General features: G+C 33.5%; 1 protein-coding gene across 1 annotated transcript in view; it reads right to left on the bottom strand.

The window, feature by feature from the left end:
* Positions 1-14,107, bottom strand: part of LOC118203011 (homeobox protein DBX1-A-like) — a 237,416-nt gene that overhangs the window by 197,664 nt on the left and 25,645 nt on the right. The gene's annotated exons all lie outside the window — the stretch shown is intronic.

Genomic DNA, 14,107 nt, shown 5'->3' with positions numbered 1-14,107 from the left:
ACGTCAGCTTTATAAAGCACAACTTATTATAACATCAAAATTGGAATGGAGGCGGGGAGGGATGAAGAAACCTTCCTCACCCCGCTTCTCCCACCTCGCTCTGAACCCGTCCGGAGGGCGAGAACAGTTTAAAGGAAACTAACTGAACAAATTCGTTCTGGTGAGGGATTTCCTTTCTCCCTTTAACTGTGACCGCAGGCTGATCGTTCAATTAGGCCGTCACCGGCTGAAAACTGATGAATGAGGCACCTATGTTCCCCCAGGGTCTATGAGGGGGGCACCACCCCAAAGTGTCAGCCCTGTTTGCTCTTAGCTCTATTATCATTTAATTACTAGGTCTCGGCGGATGCATGCCGAGGTATGATAGAAGATGAAAGCGTTATGAAGATATCGTGATTTTAATCATTTTTTTTTTTTATTATTATTTAGGTTTTTCTGATGAAATAGTACTGCTTCCCCCTCTCTCTTAACGTAAAAAGAAAAACTACGATGTACTCTGTTACAAAACATTATCTGTTATTTTAAAATTGTACGTTGTATCGAAGGATCAGCTTTAATTATTGAAAAAGAACTGCATTATAAAACGCTATGTAACATAACTGATTTAACGGAATAATAGCTAACATTGAATATTTAAATATAAATACAAGAATCGTTTCAAATTCCGTTAAATGGACTAATTTAAATATAAAAAATACATGCACAGTTCTTATAAACAAATGATCACTCCATTCATGAAGTAAACATTACCTGGCGTTATGACAATCTTTCGTAAATGACTGTACAAAGTCTGTAATCCGGACGTCCATTATCCGGGATGATCTATAATCCGGACCTCAAAGCCACAAACTTTTTTTGTTATGCTTTACGCATGCGCGTTTGATGCTTACGCATGCGCGTTTAGCACAAAAAACGAAACAACTTACATTGAAAGAAATGTTTGATAAAGTAAACAAATAAATATTAAGCTTTTTTTTTTTTTTTTTGTAAATTTTGTTACCCTTTAGATCATAATTGCTCTTTATTTCATAAATTACGGTTTCGTATTTTTAATTGCGTAATTTTTGCATGCCATCTTACCAGATTTAAATTGATGATCCGGAAATACCCTTAATCCGGAATCGCCGAAGTCCCGACGAGTCCGGATTACGGACTTTGTACTGTATACTAACTCTATAATATAAATATTTACAAAAATTATCAGTTTGATACATTGCTTAATGCGCAATATTTATAGCAATATTTTAGAAGCGTATAGTTTTAATAGCTCATTTTCTACTTCCTTGTACGAAGTAGAGGACTTATTCACGAAAAATAATCGCGAAAAATTCCAGGTATCATATTTTAACCAAAATATCTATTTTAACGGTTATCGAATGCAATTTAACGATGTTTTTGCGTCACATCTGTATGTAAGCACATAATAAAGGACTCTTTTTCCCGAAACGAATTATAAAACTGATTTAAAATGGATTCAGAAGAGACTTTTTCGTGGTGTCTGTACGTATGTATTTCGCATAACTCAAAAACGACTCGCCTCAGAACGTTGAAATTTTATATATAGGAATGTTATAACATGTAGTTGTGCACCTCCCTTTTTGGTTGCAAACTCAGTTTTTTTTTTAATTCTTATATGTTGGTAAATTGCGCATTTTTTGCTTTAAAAAGGATTGAATTATGTTGATCTTATTTTCCGGTTAAGATTTCTATGCCTTTAGTTGATCTGCATGTAATAGTTGAAGAATTATCAGCAATTTAAATTTAAGCGCGGCTAAGCGTAATTTCTTTTACCGTATCAGCCATACTTGTTTACAAGTGAAACCTAGCAGAATAGTGAATTAAGTCTTTTCTGTACCTTCAGTGTCTTTTTGCCGAGTGGGACCAAGAAGAAACTTTTAGTTTTGTGCACCGAAAAATCTCCCTTCTTGCCCGCTGACCGAGTGGCTTGTCTTTGCGTAGAAACTGTGATTTTAATTGTAAATTTTTTTTTTAAATTTTTTAACTGTATTTGGTGTTTTATGTTTTTCTATATCTTTCAATTTTTATTGAAGATATTTTGAGTTTTTTATGTATTTTTGCCTTGCCACGAACTGAGAACTAGATTAACTGAATGAGAAATCTATCTGTAATGAAATTTGAGGAAATAAGTTTAAATGAAATGCAGGGGAAAAAATGCGTATAATTTAATATTCCGTACAAGGAATTTATGTGGTGTATACATTAAATTCTTTATGTATGTACTGATAAAGGTGCTATACACAATACTGACAAACATTTCATATGCTATGCACAAAACTATACACAATATTCGTGAATATTACTTTTTTGAAATGAATACAAATCTTTTTGCACAATATTTGGGAATGTCATTATGGTACTCATGCAGATAGATTATTAGCATGCATACTGCTTAATAGATTTAATTTTAATTTTTTTACGCTGACTAACCGATTGTGTGACCAGTCAGTTAAAATAATTACTTTAAAAAATATATAATGATTAGTTCAAATATGAATTGTGTCATTTTATTTTGCGTCTGTTTTAAAAAATAATTTCATATTAGAGATACATTCTGCATCGTTCATCAAAGATATAATCTCTACATATAATAAAAGAGTTTGTCTGTGTGTGTGTGTTTTTCGTTTGCGCTGCCGTAAGCTAATATACCCACGGATACGAAATTTGGTACATAGGTGCATCTAGACAAGAGCCAGTGCACCTCGAAGCGATTTTTTCGAAGTTCGAATTAGAATGTTTTTTATGTTTTGTGACGAAATCGCTTCATTTTGAGGCATAACGGGCTATAGGAAAGCGAGATTTTACTCTACGCACTCCATTTTCACCTCGTCAGGAAACGTAGGCACTTAGCTATTTTATGAACTTAAAATAAATTTCGTGTTTCAATAAATCGATTCAATACGAATTTATTTAACAAAGGGAGCTTAACACCTTTTCAACGGGATTTTTTTCTAAAAAAGTTTATTTTTAAAAATGTACAGTTTATTTTTCTTTGATTTTCAGACATTTTTACATACCTTTTTATTGATTTTTTTTTATAAAGTTGTTCTGTAGAGTAAAATTCTGCGCGGAATTTTATGTTTTTTGAGTTGCTTTCATGTTATTTTTTGCTTATTTCTCTGTTTGTAAGATATTGAAAAGTTTTGCATGATTTTTTTCTTCAACGAAAAGTTGGTTAAGTTTTTATTAGGATAATTAATATTTGTATTAAGGAATACAGCTTATTTTATTGTAATTTTTTTTCTCTTGAAAATATGAGATAAAATATCATTAATTATAATTTGCTTTTCTTTTTTTTTTTTTTTTTTTTTTTTAGGAAATAAAAGTTCTTAACCTCCTTTATACCATTTGAGTTCATAAGATTTTGCAACGGGAAGTTGGTTAATTTAATTATTAGGTTAATTAATATTTGTATTAAAGGATATTGCTTATTTCGTTGTAATTTTGTTATACGTAATAACTTTTTTTTTTATGAATTTGTTCTGCAGAGTAAAATTCTACGCAGTTTTTAAATTTAACGTTTGGTGTTCCCTTCAGCCATTTTTCCGGTACATTTAAAAGGCAGAAGAAGGCTGGCAGCGAAGCTGCTAGTAGTAATTATTAAAATAAGATATTATAGTAAATAGTCTGTAGCAAAATTCCTCCTTTTTGTTTCTACTTATGCGACAAACCCTGGGCAGTTCTTTTCAATGAACTATGAAAAAATTCGAGCGTCTTAAAATGGTATTATCACTAAATATATTATAGAGTGAACGGATTAAACGTTATGAATTAAAAAAAAGAAGAAGAAAAGAGAGGGGGAAACAGAAAAGGAAAAATTTGAAAGCTTCTCAGATTTCTGAAATATTTCAGAAATTTGAAAGATTTTATATCCTTTGGGAGTAATATAAAATCTGAAAGCGTTCAGATTTTGTATTACGCCCAAAGGGGCATTTTTTAACGTTCTGTGTGTTACCATTATTTATTAAATATCATGTTCTTCGCACTTAAATCATAAAATCAACAGCAATATCGCAAAATATTAAATAATAGTAATAATAATAAAGCTTAAAGGCAAATAGTGAAAGAGATAATGTTTTTGTGAAGTAGTTTTTCCAGCATGTCATCTCCCAGTTATTATTAAAATTAAAGATGTTAAACCACTGGCGCTTTATCCTTATAACTCACGTGTCAAAACCTGTCACATCGTAAAGCACTTTAAAAATCAATCTCCTCTTTGCCTAAAATTCAAAATTTCCTTCCGAGATTATGAGATCCATCGCCACACGCTACGCAGAGCGTTAAATTTTTTGAATTTTTTTTTTTAACCACTCGTACCACTGCTTTCGCTCAAATCAAAATTTTAATTACCTGAAAACTAGTCACTTGGCAAATTGCCATACGAGAGCGCCTCACTGAACAAGAATTAATAATAATAATAAAAAAAAACACATATTAAATTCTCAAAGAAAGGCTATCGGCACAAGTTCGATCAATCAAGCAGCACGGATATTGCAGAAATAAAACCTTCGGCTTTACCGAAGCCCCTGTATTTTAACATTCTTGCTTGGCGTGATTTTTATGTATTTATTTATTTTTTTCCCCTCTTATACGCAATCACTTATTTTGTATCGGCGAGAAAGTATGTTCATCGCGTGTATTATGTATTTTAAGTGCAGTTTTCTCTTCGACTTAACGATGATGTTGATGTTTGGGTCCCGCCTCTTGCGAAAGTGTGGGGCTTATTTAATCTGACTTGATGCATTGCCGATGAATGATGATGCATCGTAGAGGTCTCAGCTGGGAGCATTTATTTTGTGAAAGATTGTTGGCCGAAGTTTTATTTCAGGTTACGGACTCCATTATAAGATTCGGGGGGAAGGGAAGCTGCTATCTGAAAACTCCTCATGATGGTATGCTTTAAGATTTCCGAAGAGGGATTTGTAATTTTAAGTCAATAAAAACAATAGCTGTTATTGCTGACTGATTAAAACCAAATCTTTAGTATTGAATGAATTTAAATCTTGATTAAAAATTCTGATGGGTATGTTACCGTGAAAGACTGAAATTGGAGAATGTAGACTTTCACCGGAGAATGCCAACGTTCACCAAATACGTCGGTGAAAGATCGAATATTTCTTTACATTCTTGTACATTCGGACCCTCACCGGTGTATGTCGACAATCACAGATATGCTCTGGTGTAGGTCGAAAAGATAGGAGTATATTGCCATTCCAAAAGGAACTGCCATTCACAAACTGCCATTCCAAAAGGAAGTGTTTCACAAATAAACGCAGTTGTAAAAGCAAGGGCCTCTTGTGCAATTCAAAGTGTCATAATAGTTTAAGTTGTTGCAATAAATAAGATTTCAATCACATAATTTGGTAAGTTTATAACTTCTATTATTTTCCTTTCTCATTTTGAATGTACTAGGTGTTTTAACTTCTTAAGTCCTGAGTCTCAAGTGCGTTTTTTCGCGAATGAATGACGTAGAAGGAAATGTAATATTCTTATATGTTCAACATTCACCATTAGTACATGGTGAATGTCGACATTCACCGGTGTAAGTCAGAAATAAGAATTATTTTTAAAATATTTCGGACATACACCAAGCGACTATGTGAATGTTGACATTCACCGGTGAAAGTCGACATTCTCCAGATTTCGGTGTTTCACCGTAACACGTACACCACATGACTTCCTTGTAGATATATTATGTTATACGCATTTTTTCTTGCACTTCATTGAACCTTATTTCCTCGAATTTCATTATAGATAGATTTCTCATTCAATTAATTCAGTTCTCACTTCGCGGCAAGGCAAAAATACGTAAAAACTCAAAATATCTTCATCAAAAATTCAAAAAATATAGAAAAACATAAAACAAAAAATACTGTTAAAACAATTTAAGGGGGCTCATACATCTTAAACCGCTTATGATCTTCGAATATGTGACTGTTTCAAGAATTGGAATATTTTATTTATTTTAAAAGCAATTACTTCCAATCTTTTACAGCTGACTGCATAATATAGCTGCTTTGGAAACTAGTAACCAGAAAGTTTGTGTTGCCACAAATATTTTTGTAATTTAATTCGCTTTGTGACAAAAGTTTTCGTCATATTTCCACCTTGCGCGCATGATATTTTAAAAATGGCTAATGGTACGTACTTGAAGGTTGATGGAATTCTTTATATGGGCACTATCTTCTAACTGAACCAAAAATATGATGAATATTTTAATATTAAAAATTTTTATGCACAAAAACATTACAGATTTTTTAAGTAAAATACACTTTTTAAACTCAACTTCAAATAAAATAAAAATTTAACATGGAATTCTTAGAATTTTTGGTTCACAGTAGTTTCTAAGTGTTATAAAAGATACATGTTAAATACAGAATAAAATTATGCAAAAGAATGTTTTAAACTGTGCGGGCAAGGTGGGAACGTGACGCAGAAAGCAGCTGTATTACGTAGTCAGCTGTAAAAAGTTGAAAGTAATTGCTTTTAAAATAAATAAGTTATCCTAATTCTTGCAACAGTCACATATTCGAAGATCTTATGGGTTTTAAGGTGTATGAGTCCCCTTAAAGAAATTTACTATTAAAATTACAATTTCTATTCAAAAACAAGCAATTCGGTCAACGGGCAATAAGGCATATTTTTCGGTGCACAAAATTGAAAGTTTACTATTGGTCTCACTCGACAAAACGACACTGAAGGCGTAGAAACTGACTAATTTGTTGGGGACGCTATGCTGAGTCAATATTTGAGAGAGTTTAGTAACTTAAATCATAATCACAGAACGGATTAAGCATGATTTAATTCGCAATAATGACAGAAGACGTTATCTTTGTAGTTGCGATGCTTATTTTCTCTATATTAGCAACAAATCCACTATTTTATTAAGTTTCAATCGTAAACAAATATGGATGCTATGGTAAAAAAATGAGGCTTAGCCGTAATTAAACAACTTTTAAATTGTTGATAATTCTACAACTATTCCATGTTGGTTAACTAAAGGTATAAACCCTTAACCGGAAGATAAGAAGATAATTCAATCACTTTTAAAGCAAAAAATGCACAATTTACAAATATATATGAATAAAAAAAAAAAACTCAGCTCATGGAGCCGAGAACAGTGTAGGTATATATATACTTTTATTGCGGCCGATTGCTACCGAAAAGGGAGGTGCACAACTACGAGTACATGCTATAGCAGCCGTATATAGAAAATTTCAACGTTCTGAGGCTGCTCGTTTTTGAGTTATGCGAGATACATACATAGGTACACGTACAGACTCCATGAAAAATTGTCTTTTGAATCAATTTTAAATCAGTTTTGTAAATCGTTTGAGGGAAAAGAGTCCTTACGTACAGACGTCACACAAAAACATCGTTAAATTGCATTTAATAGTGTTCAAAATGGATATTTTCTTTGAAATGTGATACTCAGAATTTTTTGTGACTACAATAGTTCCTTTACTTGGTACAAGGAAGTAAAAAACTTGCCCTTTCAATTTTGAAAGTTCCAGGATTTATTAATGTACACGCTGCACACACAAATAAAGTGAGAACAGTTCTGTATCTCTCGTTCTACTGACCTTATTGACGAAATTAGACTTGCATTTTTCATGTCTCGAAAGCGCGACTTAGAATATATATTAGACTTATATATAGCGTTGTTCTGACATAGGTATTTTGATATAAAATCGAACTTTTTCTGAAATGACATGCAAATTATTCTCGATATTCCGATTCTACGACTCAGTTATGACAAAATGCCAAGTTTTGTAAAAAATCGCAAGAGTAGTTTCTAGAAAATTATCTCTCAAAGTTATCACTCCTGAACGTAAATTGAATTTGGAATATATTTATTAATATATCATTTTTTTTTATTAAACTTACTTGATTCCTCCTTTCACAGTTCGAAACGTAGAATCAAACCAAACAAAATTAGCAGATATTTTCTGATTTACTTTTAAAATTTGTATATTCAGTAATTTTTAAGAGTTTTTCAAAAAAAAAGGGGGGCTACAACCTAAAAAATTTTAACCATAACCTTAAAGTAGATGTATTTCTAAGAAAACCGGCAAAAAGTTAGCTTTCCCTCAAAATTTTTGGAAATGTATATATTCCAGAAATGTATATATACTCATAATTTCCGGAAATTTATATGTAAATGTATATATTGGCGAGTTCGGAAATTTGGTATATTTGTTATAAGCAATAATAACACTAAATGTGGTTTAAGCACCTCTTTAAAATTATTTCAAAGAATGATAACACACTTTTTTCCGCTCGTTCACTATGAGAGGGAAAGGAAAATAAGTTACCATAAATTAAGAATTTTGCCACGTAAGTTATTCTTGGCGCAAACTGGAAAAAGTGCACCAAGATAAATTTTTGAATTTCTCTGTAAATTATTCACCAAAATTTACAAAATTTAATATTTAGTCATAATGTGAATCATTATGACTAAATATTAAATTTTGTAAATGCTAGTCATAATGTTGAAATGGGTGTAGCCTGTCATGACCATAAGACCAACTTGTTTGGTTAGGCGGGTCGGGCTGTGCCCGTTACCGATACTGATAATGTGAATGATAGTGTCGAAATATGGAAAGCAATCGGTATGTCATTTCAGAAAAAAGTCCGATTTTTAAATAAAATATCTACCTTAGAGTAATGCTATATATAAATCTAATATATATTTAAGTCGGCGGCTGAGCGGTAAAGTCACTCGCAAAGAGAAAACATCGTGGTACAAAATATCGTCGTCGAAAATATCGTGGTAAAAAATAAAGTATCTACAAATCATCGCATGACGATAACATCGCAGACATGTTTTTTCAGTTTTTTTTTTTTTTTTTTTTTTTTTTTAAGGTTATACTTTTCATGAAAAATTACCAGTAAAAACTTTAAAAAAATAATTTATTAATGACCTTTGTTAGTTAACTATGTCAGTTTAAAATTCTGTTAAGTGCTATAAGTTGCATTAATTTTCTATGCTTAAGTTGCCTACTTACTTTATCAGCAAAAATGTATTAGTTAATAAAAAATATGAAAGTAAAAATTATCCTCCTTTCCATCTTGCGCTCACAAATCATTACAGGGATATCCATTTACAATTATTAAAGCCTGAAAAAAAGCATGTCTGCGATGTTATCGTCATGCGATGATTTGTAGACACTTTATTTTTCACCACGATATTTTCGACGACGATGTTTTTAAATTGTGAAGTTTTTGAACCGCTTTTTTTTCGACGACGATATTTTGTACCACGATGTTTTAGAACTGCGATGTTTTCTCTTTGCGATGTTTTCTCCCACGATGTTTTGTAGCACGACGTTTTTGCCTTGCGTTGTTTTCTTCGCGACGTTTTCGTCCGCGATGTTTTCGGCTGTAACCTGTTTGGTCCGAGGTTCGAACCCCGCGAACGGGCTGGCTGCATGGGTGTTTTCGTGGTTTTCCCCATGTGTAACGTGTATAAGAGCCAGTTTCCCTTAGAAAGTCCTCCACGAAGGCAGATATTCCCCTTAGGCAGATAACCCTAGTGGGCTTTGCCATAATTAAACACACCATACCATATATTTAAGTCGTGGTTTCGAGACATGAAAAACGCAAATTAATTCTCGTCGACCTGCCCAGTAGAACGGAAGATATAAAAACATCCCTTTTTCGTGCTGAGTGGGCGTGCTCTATTGGGGAAGGTATTAAGGAGTATACATAGGAAGTTATCTTAGTATTAAACATCATACTTGAAAATGAAGATCACTATTTTAGTGTCGTTAACAAAAGGAAATACGGCAATATCTTGCATATCCTGGGTAATCTGCAGATATCCTGCATTGTTTCCAAACCGGTGTGGTGTATTTAATTATGGCAAAGCACACTAGGGCTATCTGCCTAAGGGAAGGGATGCCTTCGTGGAGGACTTTTTAAGGGAAACTGGCTCGTATACACGTTACACATGGGGGAAAACCACGAAAACACCCATGCAGCCAGCCCGTTAGCGGAATTCGAACCTCGGACCGAACTACCAGTGTTCAGCGACTTTACCGCTCGGCCGCTGGTGGGCCTGTTTCCAAACCGGAGTAGATAAGGAACGAAATACATAATACATCCCCCCCAGATAGGTCTTAAGGGGACTTATACACCTTAAATCCCTCATGATCTTCGAATAGGTGACTGTTGCAAGAATTGAGTTATTTTTTTTATTTTAAAAGCAATTACTTCCAACTTTTTACAGCAATAGTAACCAGAAAGTTTGTGTTGCCACAAGTATTTTTGTAATTTAATTCTCTTTGTAACAAAATATTTCGCCGTGTTTCCACCTTGCGCGCATGATATTTTAAAAATGGCTAATGGTACATACTTGAAATTGGATGGAATTCTATATATGGGCACTATTTTCTAACTGAACCATCAATCTGATGAATATTTTAATACTGAAAAATTTTATGGGCGAATACATAAAAATTTTTTTAAATAAAATACATTTTATAAACTCAACTCAAAATAAAATAAAAATTTAACAAGTTTCACAGTAGTTTCCAAATGTCATAAAAGCTATATATTAAATATGGAATTAAATTATGAAACAATGTTTTAAACTGTGCGCGCAAGTTGGAAACATGACGAAAAATGTTGTCACAAATCGGATTAAATTACCAAAATATTTATGGCAACACAAACTTTCTGTTTACTATTTCAGAAAGCAGCTATATTATGTAGTCAGCTGTAAAAAGTTGGTAGTAATTGCTTTTAAAATAAATAAGTTATCCCAATTCTTGCAACAGTCGCCTATTCGAACATCTTATGGGTTTTAAGTTGTATGAGTCCCCTTAAATTCAACCCTTAAATTCAAATTTATATACTGTATGTAAGGAAAAGCAACTATGTAATACATAGGAAGCTAACCATGTAATAATTCCAGATAATTTTGAAAGCAAATCATGTAAAGGAAACAGTAAATGAAATTGCTTCAGAATGAAAATGTGCAATGCTTAGTTGGAAAAGGATTTTGCTATGAAGTGGAAAACGTAAGGTTATTTCAATACGGAAAATGCACTTTTTATGTCATACACAAATTTAAATGGTTATTTTAACCTTAAAATAGGCCCACGAGCGGCCGAGCGGTAAAATCGTTGAACACTCTTAGTTCGTTCTGAGGTTCGAATCCCGCGAACGGGCTGGCTGCATGGATGTTTTCGTGGTTTTCTCCATGTGTAACGTGTATACGAGCCAGTTTCCCTTAGAAAGACCTCCACGAAGGCATCCCTTCCCTTAGGCAGATAGCCCTAGTGTGCTTTGCCGTAATTAAATAACCTTAAAATATAGCATCTTTTATTGAATGTAATGTAGCTCTGGGCACAATGCTTATTCATAAAGATATTGCCCGTTTTACATATTCTTAGCCTAATAAAACAATGTTGAGAACGATTCTGTAGAAAGCGGACTTAAACCGCTGCTTTGCGTCCGCTTACTAAAAACTTACTAGAAAAACATACGCCACCTTTTTTATTTTGCCGCCATTGTAAATTCATTGGGATTTTTTTTTTTTTTTTTTTTTTTTTTTTTTTTTTTTGAAGTAGGAGAAGAGACAAATGCGCAATGTCCTCGCCGGGACTCGAACCTGGACCCCAAAATACGCGTCGAGTGTGCTAAGGCATGCAGAAAGGATGGAGGAATTACCTTATAAAAATTTACGGCTAATCTTTGGAATATGGTAACAGGCAGTTTGGCGACATTTTGGTAAGGCGATAAAGGTTACTAGCTAGGACTTTAGCAGTGTACGTGGATAAAGTCAAGAGTGTGTGCAATGCCATTTCTGTGCAATTCTGAGATGTTTTTTAAGTGAAAATAGATCGACGTGTACATGGATACCGTGTATGTGCAACGCGGCAAGCAGCTTGCGATTCTGCACTTTCTCCCAATTTCGCACCTAATCTTGGTCATGATTAAGCACTTTTGTTCCATAAAAGTTCTAGCATAAGCGTAATTCGGCTAGCAGATTGTTGAAAAAAATGTTGAGTAAAAAAAAAAAAAAAAAATCTGAAATGTTTCAGATTTTAAATTACGTCCAAAGGGGCGTTTTTTAACATTTTGTGTGTTACCTTTCTTTATTAAATATCATGTTCCTCGCACTTAAACCATAAGATCCAGTGCAACAGCAATATCGCAAAATAGTTTTAAAACGAGCCTATCTTTAGAATTTCCGATACAGAGACTCACGCGCTGGAGATAAAAATGTTTTTTCTGCACAACGTTGCCATTGCTCGCTTTGAAATCCTTGAGTTTTTTAATCAAAAATTCGTCAAAGTTTTAAAAAATAGGAAATCGATCATAAAACAAATTTCAAATTTCAAATTTGGTCTTCCACATGCTCATATTCGTTGGAGGATTACGTTATTCAAAATTCGATGACTCTATGTACCGTTGTTTTATCACAATACGAGAAATATACATACATTTATGCAGATTTTTCATTATTTAATTTCTTCAAATATAATGCAGGACTCTAACATTTTGTGGCAACAGTTTGAAAAGTGAACCGACATTTATGAGTCCGACGCAAAATGCCAAAACGAAACTAATAGTCCTTCGGGATTCAAATCCCTTTGGACTAAAAAAAAACATGCCCTTACTACGTGAAAACAAAATGGCGTCCATACAAAAACTAGTAGGTTGCTGTAGCAGGGTTGGTCGCCAAATTTTCGCCAAAAAATCGCCAAGTTACCATAATTCAAAGATTAACCAAATTTATCTAAAAGAACTCCTTGGAATCCTAGTTCTCGGGAGAGAAACAGGGGCTTCTCGAGAAAGAGCGGTTTGCAATGCACGAAAGAAAATCGTTTGCAATGCATTTTTGAGAACGACTTTTCAATTCCTGAAAAGACACAAACCTCTTTTCCACGCAGACCTCTTTCGATATTGCATGCTGAATCCTTGCTCATCACATGGCTTTGGATGTATGGAGATATCCGAAAACCATTCTTCTTTTAGGACTCCTTTTAGGTGCGGGAACTGAGCATAGTGAATGATCTCCGAGGACTACAACTCCTCTGTTTCGTCACGAAGAAAGGCTAAATGTGGCCAGGCATTAGCATGAGGAAGGCACCAAGAACCTTTCTTCTCGAATCATTTGCAATAAATTTGACAGAACATTTGTGTATGTGTTAGCATTTATTGCCATTCAACCTGACTGAAGTTTTCTTCACTTTTTCAATGTCTTCGTCATTAGGAGACCTCATAAGCTTTCCGAGCGTCTTTAATGAAATTTCTCCCATCCCGAAAACGTTCAATCCTTTCATTGCTTTAAAGATACGCCTTCTCATCTCCATAAATGGGTTTCAGCATGTTTCGTAAATTTATCAAGTTTGGATATGAAATTTAAACTCGTTCGCTGATGGCACTGCTGAATGACGTTTCCTCGCCGAACTACTACTAGAACTCCGTAGTTATCTATACCTATGTCGCGCTCAGATATATTCAGTTAGGATTACGGAGTATCTTTTGCGCACGTTGTCGTTGCCCCCCCCCGCTCGCGTGTTTGCTGCATCTGGTGACGTCATTTACCGACCTTTATTATCATAACCTTGTAATTACAAGGAGAGAATGTATTAAAACTGCAGGCTGTTCTTAGCGTAAAAATTTCACCCAAATAATCGTCGCTATGTAATCAAAGGTTGTTGAATACGTTTGAAATTTCGGACCACTTTAAAATGGTATGTAGGCTTACTAATTTTTAAAATTCGCAATTTTTATGAATAATAAATTCGTGGAATTTTTAATTAACAAATACAATTTCTGGCATTGTAATATCAGAATAAAATCTGATGTGTACACCACATGACTTCCTTGTATTGGAAAATTAAATTATACGCATTTTTTCTTGCATTTCATTTAAACTTATTGGATTGAATTAAATCTACTTCGCCGACCGCGCATAAACCACAATAGAATAAATGCATTCTTTAAAATTCACTCTAGTATTTGTTTACCATAGCGAAACTCCGGCGCTAGATTCACTTAACAGTATTAATAACTATATAACAGTTAACTTATATAATAATTATATAACGGAAACTAAGTTAACTGTTATATA

The sequence above is a fragment of the Stegodyphus dumicola genome, chromosome 2 (genome assembly GCF_044657685.1).
Source record: "Stegodyphus dumicola isolate Sdum_Otavi_A_Nest chromosome 2, ASM4465768v1".
NCBI lineage: Eukaryota > Metazoa > Arthropoda > Arachnida > Araneae > Eresidae > Stegodyphus > Stegodyphus dumicola.
Note: the sequence above shows the minus strand (reverse complement) of the source record. Positions and strands in the feature narration are given on the sequence as shown.